The sequence below is a fragment of the Urocampus carinirostris genome, chromosome 2, assembly GCF_059441175.1.
Source record: "Urocampus carinirostris isolate Australia breed hairy pipefish chromosome 2, RoL_Ucar_1.0, whole genome shotgun sequence".
Lineage (NCBI taxonomy): Eukaryota > Metazoa > Chordata > Actinopteri > Syngnathiformes > Syngnathidae > Urocampus > Urocampus carinirostris.
This window is the reverse complement of record NC_142350.1, coordinates 61,761,306-61,769,211: the sequence shown is the minus strand read 5'-3', so window position 1 is coordinate 61,769,211 and position 7,906 is coordinate 61,761,306.

The window sequence follows — 7,906 nt, the reverse complement described above, 5'->3', positions numbered from 1 at the left end:
CTATAACACAACTACCCATCTGTTCTTCTCTATTCAATTGATTGTAATACTGCTCATAAAATTTAACATACAACTTTTTAAAGTAACGGAAATAGTTACTTTGTCCGGTAACTAGTTACTTTTACTATAGAGTAACTCATTTACTAATTCAGCTATTTTTTTGGATAAGGTAGTAAATTTACATGCCCAACATTGATTATAATACAGTTTACAGTTTGGATCCCTGCCCGCATACGAGATGGAAAACGTATAATCAGGGGTTGGGTAGGGTTACTTTAACTGGATTACTTTCAATTACTTTTGGATTACTCCAATACCAAATATGCTAATAAAAGACAAAAGAAACTGAATATGAATAAAATGACTCAATTTTGTGCAGGCTTGGGGAGTAATGGAATACACGGAACGGCAAAAATGATGTTGGCAAGCTGTTTGGATTTATTTTCATTTTGTTTCTGTCGCATTTCATGTTAGTTTTGCCGGAGATCAAAGAGATCAAAGCCAGGAGAGAAAGCTTACCACGTGTCGTGAGTCATCATTTCATTCATATTTAGTTTCTTTTGTCTTTTATTAGCATATTTGGTATTGGAGTCATCCAAACGTAATTGAAAGTAATCCAGTTAAAGTAACCTTACCCAACCCTGTGTATAATATAGGAAACAGCAGCTGGGACAGGTGTGCTTTTACTAGGCAATATTTTCTCAGCGTGGGCTGAGTTGCGTCTGCTGACCGCTCGGCTGTCATCACTTTGTGGATTCGTGCAAGGTGTTCCTCGCGTGGGGGGAAGGGGGGCGGCCTCAAATATGCCAGTCAGCTCCTGTGGTTGTGTGTAGTGTACAAGAAGACAGGAAACAGAGGGATCCTGTTTGCAAGTGGAACTCATTGTTCTGCTGATTGCAACAAATCTAACATCACCGCCTTTATCCTTACTCCACTACTACTACGTGCTAACTCCACAAACAAGCACACTGCTGTGTTTACAACTTTTACGGTAAAGAGAGACCATGTGCGGATGAATGCATGCTAACACATTAAAGGCCTCAGAGGGTGACATGACTTTTCTTAAGCGGCCGCCTTATTTGTTTACAAGTCAAGTCACGTTTATTTGTATGGACCTTAATCTCAAGAAGTCTCAAAGGGCTGCACAGATCAGAGATTATTACAGACGACAGACTATTTTTACACCATCCCCTGATCTAAAACCTTCATGAGGGCAAGGAAAAACTCAAAACCTCAGCAACATGAAGAAACCTTGAGAAGGGACCGCACATGAGGTGATCCCCCTTCAAGGATGACCAGGCTGCAACGAATGTTGCAATAACAAATAATACACAGATATTGTCAACAAATACAATATTTCTTAAATTATCTACTCGTCTATTTTATATATTCACTATCTGGGTTTGTGAGTACGTAAAGCCAATCCGATCTGGCTTTGATTTAAACGTTACATTGGACATTAAAACATTCAACCAATATCAGTTATTGCTATATGCTTTATCACAGTCTCAGAATTGATGGGAAGGCTGAAATTGCCTTTTGAATTAAACCAACACTTACAATCTTATTAAAAGTACATCTATTTCTGATTACCGTATTTTTATAAGGCGCACCGTGTTATAAGGCGCACCTTCAATGAATGATATATTTTTAAAAATTTTCCATACATAAGGCGCACCGCATTATAAGGCGCTATAAGTGCATGCTGGTTTAAAATCAGGTAATTTTGCAATTTTGTAATTGTAATCCTGTGCAGTCCTTGGAGACATTTTTGTGATTAAGGGCGTCATAAATAAATGTGACTTAACTTGACTTGGCTACAGTAGAGGATGTAGTTATGTTATGCAACCGTTAGATGGTGCCGCGCTAAAGGGAATGTCAACAAAACAGTCAGATAGGTCAGTCAAACTTTATTAATAGATAACAAACAAGCTTTCCACAACTCCATTCACTCCCAAAATGAATAAACAGCCGTTTTGTTATTTTCTCTGAGGTAAAGCATTTTCGTGACCCATCTTTAACATCTTTGAGCAACAGCAAGGCATAACATTTTACTTTTCCTCCATTTAGTCAACACGCAAAAAACGTCTGATACTGTTTTGGTAAATCGCAATATAGTGACACTCGTAATGTGCAAAAACAACAAGTGCAAAACAATAACAGTAAAGCAATAACATAATAACTAAAATGTAAAACGTTGTAGTGGGTTTTACATAATTCACCCATGGAACCATTGTTCAGTTAGCGAGTTCCTAGGGGGACTCTTAATTCTTCCGGCTCGAGCCACTCTCGTGTTCGATTCATTAATGTTGAACTCTCTCGCTGCTGCTCTATTCCCGTGTTCTACTGCGTGAATGATCGCCTTGAGTTTAAACTCTGCGTTGCAAGCGTGTCTCTTAATAGGAGCCATTTCAGGGTCTTTATACAAACGCACAAATAAAAGAGAATCGTTGTTTAATATTTCCCAGTATGCACTGCGCACTTCTTCTTCTACGCGAAAAATGGAGTCGGTGGCTGCTTACCGTAAGTTGCGAGACCTTGTAATTCAATATTGATCCATTTATAAGGCGCACGGGATTATAAGGCGCATAGTCAGCTTTTAAAAAAAAAATCAGATTTTATGTGCACCTTATAGTGCGGAAAATACGGTACTCAATGCAGCGCTTCTGCCGCTGCCACAAGATTTCTTGAAAATATTCCCGCATCAATCAAGTTAGCTATTACCTGACGAGCGCAGCCACTTTTATAACTATCAACTGACAATCAACATGACAGCCGGTTGAAAAACAAGACCGACAAGTTCATTAATAGTGACTCTTTAGCGTCAGGAAGCCGAGACATAACGCCCAGGGACGAACCTCTATCTATCACGATGTAACGGAAGGCAAAATGGAGAAAAGCAGGGTGACCTTTATTTATGTTGCTGTGGATTACGCGGATGGCAGATTCTCACAATGGCCGAGTAAAAAGTCGGTTTGGAAAACAGAGCCTTTCAAAACCAGATAGATAGATAGATACTTTAGTCATCCCCGAAGGGAAATTCACATTTCCAGCAGCATCCCTTCGCTGAGAACAATACAATAATACGTAAAGCAAAAGGAATACAATATACAAATACCCAATGTGACGTGCTAATACCCACTGTAGCGTGTTGTGTAGAGTATCTAGATAGTGCTACACAGAATACATATTGCAATAAAATTCGGTAATATGCAATGTAGGGGGTGTGGTTTAATGTGGGCCTTTACTCCGCCGGGTGGAGTTAAAAAGCCTCATGGCATGAGGAAGAAAAGATCTCTTCAGTCTGTCCGTGGCACAAGGCTGTGAGAGCAGTCTGTCGCTGAAGCTGCTCTTCTGTCTGGATAAAATGCTGTGTAGTGTTGTGTAAAACCAAGGAGAGGCTGAAAATATGTTAACTGACATTGCTGGTAAACCCGTGTGTCTTCTTTGTGGAGCTAATGTGGCCTCGATTGAGAATTTAATGTAAAATGGCACTACAAGACAAAACAACAGAGTAAGCTGGAAAACCTGATCAGGAAATACAGAAAGTTGAAGAGTTAAAAAAGAATATGAGGACCCAAAGAAAAATCGCAAAGTGAAAAGCACAAATTTCACATATATGTCATGGTTACTGATGTAAGGCACCTGAGTCTGCTCCTTTGACGCCAACTGCCTCGGACGCTGATTGGCTGCTTGTCTCTTTTCTAACCCCCGTCTTCCTGTCACCCATTTTCAGTCCGGCTGCGAACCTCAGCTCCCGCTAGGCAAGCCCTTTCGACCCTGACTCTGTCCGGTCCTGATTCTTGTTTGATTCCCGGCACCGACCCCTTTTCTGAACTTGACAACGTTTTTGCTCCCCCGACCCGGCCATCGATCTGTTTTTCCCCGCTCTCGACTCTGCCTTCGCTCGCCACGAAAATACCACTTCTGCGTCTGAGTGACCTGCTCCCCACGGTCAACCGTCTACGGATCGTGTATGCTACCCTTTCCCTACTTCCTCCTAAAACTAAGAGTAATGCACGCAAGTGGGTCCTGTCTTCGTTCCGGTCCTGACAATATCCATCTATCTATCTGCCTTGGTCATATCCCTCAAGATGGGTGACCGACAGCAAGACAAACACATACAATAACAAAGAAAATAAAAGGGGAAAGAAATAGCAAAATTTTTGGGACCATGGCCAACCCAATTGCCCAACACCCAAACAAGTTAGGCACCTCGGCACCTAAGTTGGTCATGCTTTCGTCCCTCCAGACGAAACAGGACACCAGAAAGCGGCCATGTCACTCGGGTCAGGGTGACACAACACACTCTTTTGTTCACCAGCAGGGCCCGACAGCTTTCACTGGTTTACCCCTGCCGCATCATACGGGTGCCCTGCCCAACCCTTAGAACGCACCCAAACATCCCACTATCCTTTTACAACAAACACATATAGGTCAATATAATTCCATTTTTTTCCTATTCTGATTTTTTTTTACATTATTCAATGTTTAAGAATGTTTTTTTCTGGAATCATAGTCTGTTTGAAAATCATATTTATGTGTGAAAACAAGTCAAGATTTACTGTATTCAAAAACATTTTATCCTGTGACCAAAGGTGTGGTTTGAGTTTTGGGCCCTCGATGTAGTCAAGTCAAGTCAAGTCCCATTTATTTATATAGCCCTTAATCACAAACATGTCTTGAAGGACTGCACAGGATTACAATTACAAAATTGCACAATTACCTGATCTTAAACCAGCATGCGGGCAAGGAAAACTTCTCAAAAACCTCAGTGTGAGGAAAAAAAAGAAACAGTGAGAAAGGACCTCACATGTGGTAATCCCCCTTCCAGGATTGACCAGGGTGAATTACAATTAGCATTACTGTACACAGAATAGTAAACATTAGGTAAGATGTTGAAGATGTCCGGAAAAAGCATGACACCAACGACGCCCCCAGCCTGTAAACTAGTCCAGAAAGTCTATGACGGCTACGACGCAGCTTCCCATCTCTGCCAGCTGGTCCATGCAGGCGTTGACATGCTTCAGGTCAGACGCTGGTCCGCTGACTCATCTCAAATCGTCCTTCTTCTTCGTATCACCACCAGGCAGGCAGTCGGAAAAAGACAGGACAATACAGAATTTGTGGTGGGCATCAATCAAGCTTTGGAATAGAAGAGTGTCTTAAGCCTCGATTTAAAAACTTCCATTGAGGTTGCATATCTTATCTCCGGAGGCAGGGCATTCCATAACACCGGGGCCCGGATGGAGAACGCTCTCGAGCCTGCAGACTTCTTGGCTCTCGGAGTCACAAGTAGACCGGCCTTTTCCGAGCGCAGATCAAATCAGAGAGATAAGAGGGTGCAGGCCCATGCAAATATGTATATGTTAATAAGAGAACCTTAAAGTCACATCTTAAGTGGACTGGGAGCCAGTGCAAGTTGGCCAATACAGGAGTAATATGCTCAAACTTTTTGGTCTTAGTCAAAAGTCTGGCTGCCGCATTCTGAACCAGCTGCAGACTTTTAATGCTAGACATCGGGAGACCAGAAAGCAATACATTACAGTAATCAAGCCGAGAAGTAATAAACGCATGAATTAAAACCTCTGCATCTGATTGGGACGGCATCGAACGAATCTTCGCAATATTACGGAGGTGGTAGAAAGCTATTCTAGTAATATTTTTCACGTGTAACTGAAACGACAGATTAGGGTCAAATATAACACCTAGATTTTTGACCGAGTCACTATGGGTGATATTACATTTGTCTAGCTTCAGGGTAGTGTTTGAAAACAACTGACGACAGTGAGCTGGACCAATAATCAACATTTCAGTTTTTTCTGGGTTAAGGCGTTAAAAATTAAGTGACGTCCATCTTTGAATCTCAGTAAGGCAAGCCTTCAGATTTCAACAACTTAAATCTAAACTTTTAAAATACGCAGATCCATTATAGTTACATCTTCTTCCATTTACACTTGTAATCCAATATGGAGGCCAAGACCCCCAAGAGTCTCTATAGAAAAGTGATCAGCTGTCAGAGGCTTCAAACAACACTCTTTTAAAGCACGCCTGAGGCTGAGATGGTGCCTCGGCACGCAGGCCGTGTGTCATAGTTCGACTTGAAAAAACATTAACCCTCCTTCGAGCCCTCCAGCGTGTTCCGATCACAGCCTATCACGTTCATTGACTTCACGCGCATTCAAAGTAAATCCAACTGGTTGGCAAAGCACGCCACTTTATTAAGATGTCTGCGTAACGTGAGACTAGGGTGTCAGATGATTTGTATGAAATGAAGAAGTGGCTTTGGGGGAGGGGGTTACGGACCTCCCCCGGCTGACAGCTTAATGAGGACCTGTCCGCTTGTCACCTCGCCGCCGCCATGCCTGAAAAACACAAGGAAAACCACGACGGAGGCGGAGAAACTCTTCTGCTGCGCAGCCCCGAGGACGCACGCAAACACATATTTCGAAACCTTTGCCGCATCAACCTTGTTATTTGGAATTGTTTCAATGCTATTAATGACCCAAACTCTTATGAAGACATTAAAAAAAATGTGTTTATGTTATAAAGTAGGGTTGTCAAACTCATTTTAACTTGGGGGCCACACGATAGAACAAACATTCTGGACAAGTAGATTAAAGAGAAAGAAAAAGCGAGAGAAAGAAATAAGAGAAAGAGGGAGGGAAAAGGAGAGAGGGTGGGACAGAAAAAGAAAAAGAGAGAGAGGAAGAGAGCGCGAGAAACAAAAGAGTTAAAAAGAAAAGTCATGAGAGAGGGGGAAAGAAAGGCAGAGGAAGAAAGAAATCCAAAGAGAAATAGAAAGACAGAAGGAGAGAAAAGAGAAAATAAAGCGCGAAGGGTAGGAAGTGGGGAAGAGAAAAGGAGAAAAGGAAAACAGGAAGTTAGAGCAAAACGGGTTAAAAGACACAGAGAGAGATAGAGACAAAGAGCAACAAAGGAAGAGAAAAAGAGAGACACAGAGAGTGAAAGAGACGGAGACAGAGTGAGAGAAAAGGGGTGGAAAGGAAAGAGAGAGAGAGAGAGAGAGAGAGAGAGAGCAAGAGAGAGAGAGAGAGAGAGAGAGAGAGAGAGAGAGAGAGAGAGAGAGAGAGAGAGAGAGAGAGAGAGAGAGAGAGAGAGAAATAAATACAAGTAAAGTGTCTTTGTTCGAGGCACCTGGCTTTGGCAACATCAAGTTGACATATTTCAACCTGCAGCTTGTTTTTCTCTTGCGCTTCTCTGAGTGTTGTCTCGCGGGCCGGATTCAATCCCTTAGCGGGCCGGATCTGGCCGGCGGGCCGCCTGTTTGACACCTGTGTTATGAAGGATGGTTGAGTACCGACACAGGTATCGGTATCAGTGATACACTCTTCAAACACCCAATACCCGTGACTTGCGGCGAGGTTCGTGTCTGGTGAGGCACAGTCATATTTACAGATAAATGAACCTATGTTTTAATCATCATTTGATTGGCAGAGCAAGAAAGTAAAACCAAAAAGGATGATGTTGGTTAAAATTCAGACCAAAGAAAAATATGTTGAATTCATTGTAAACGTTAAAAAAAAACCAATCAGCCAAGCAGCCCAATCCAATCTTCAGGCAGCACCGGGCCATTTACTTGTAAATAAATGTAAAACTGCATTCGACATGTGTGCAAATTCAAATCCAAAAAGCTGATTGCAACCAAACAAATACGAAATGAGTGTGTGTTTTTGTTGAGAATAATGTGATGCCTAAACTGTCATGGTTGCCATGGCGCCCAATTGGTCCCCGCCGTGTGGCGCCAGGTTTGGTCATGGTTGCCACGGCGCCCAATTGGTCCCGCCCACGGACACCAGCTGAAACACATTGACAGATTGCTCCCTGACTACTTAAACGCTGTCTTGTGAGTCGCCTGGTGTCGGAGCGTCTGCGAAACTCCTGC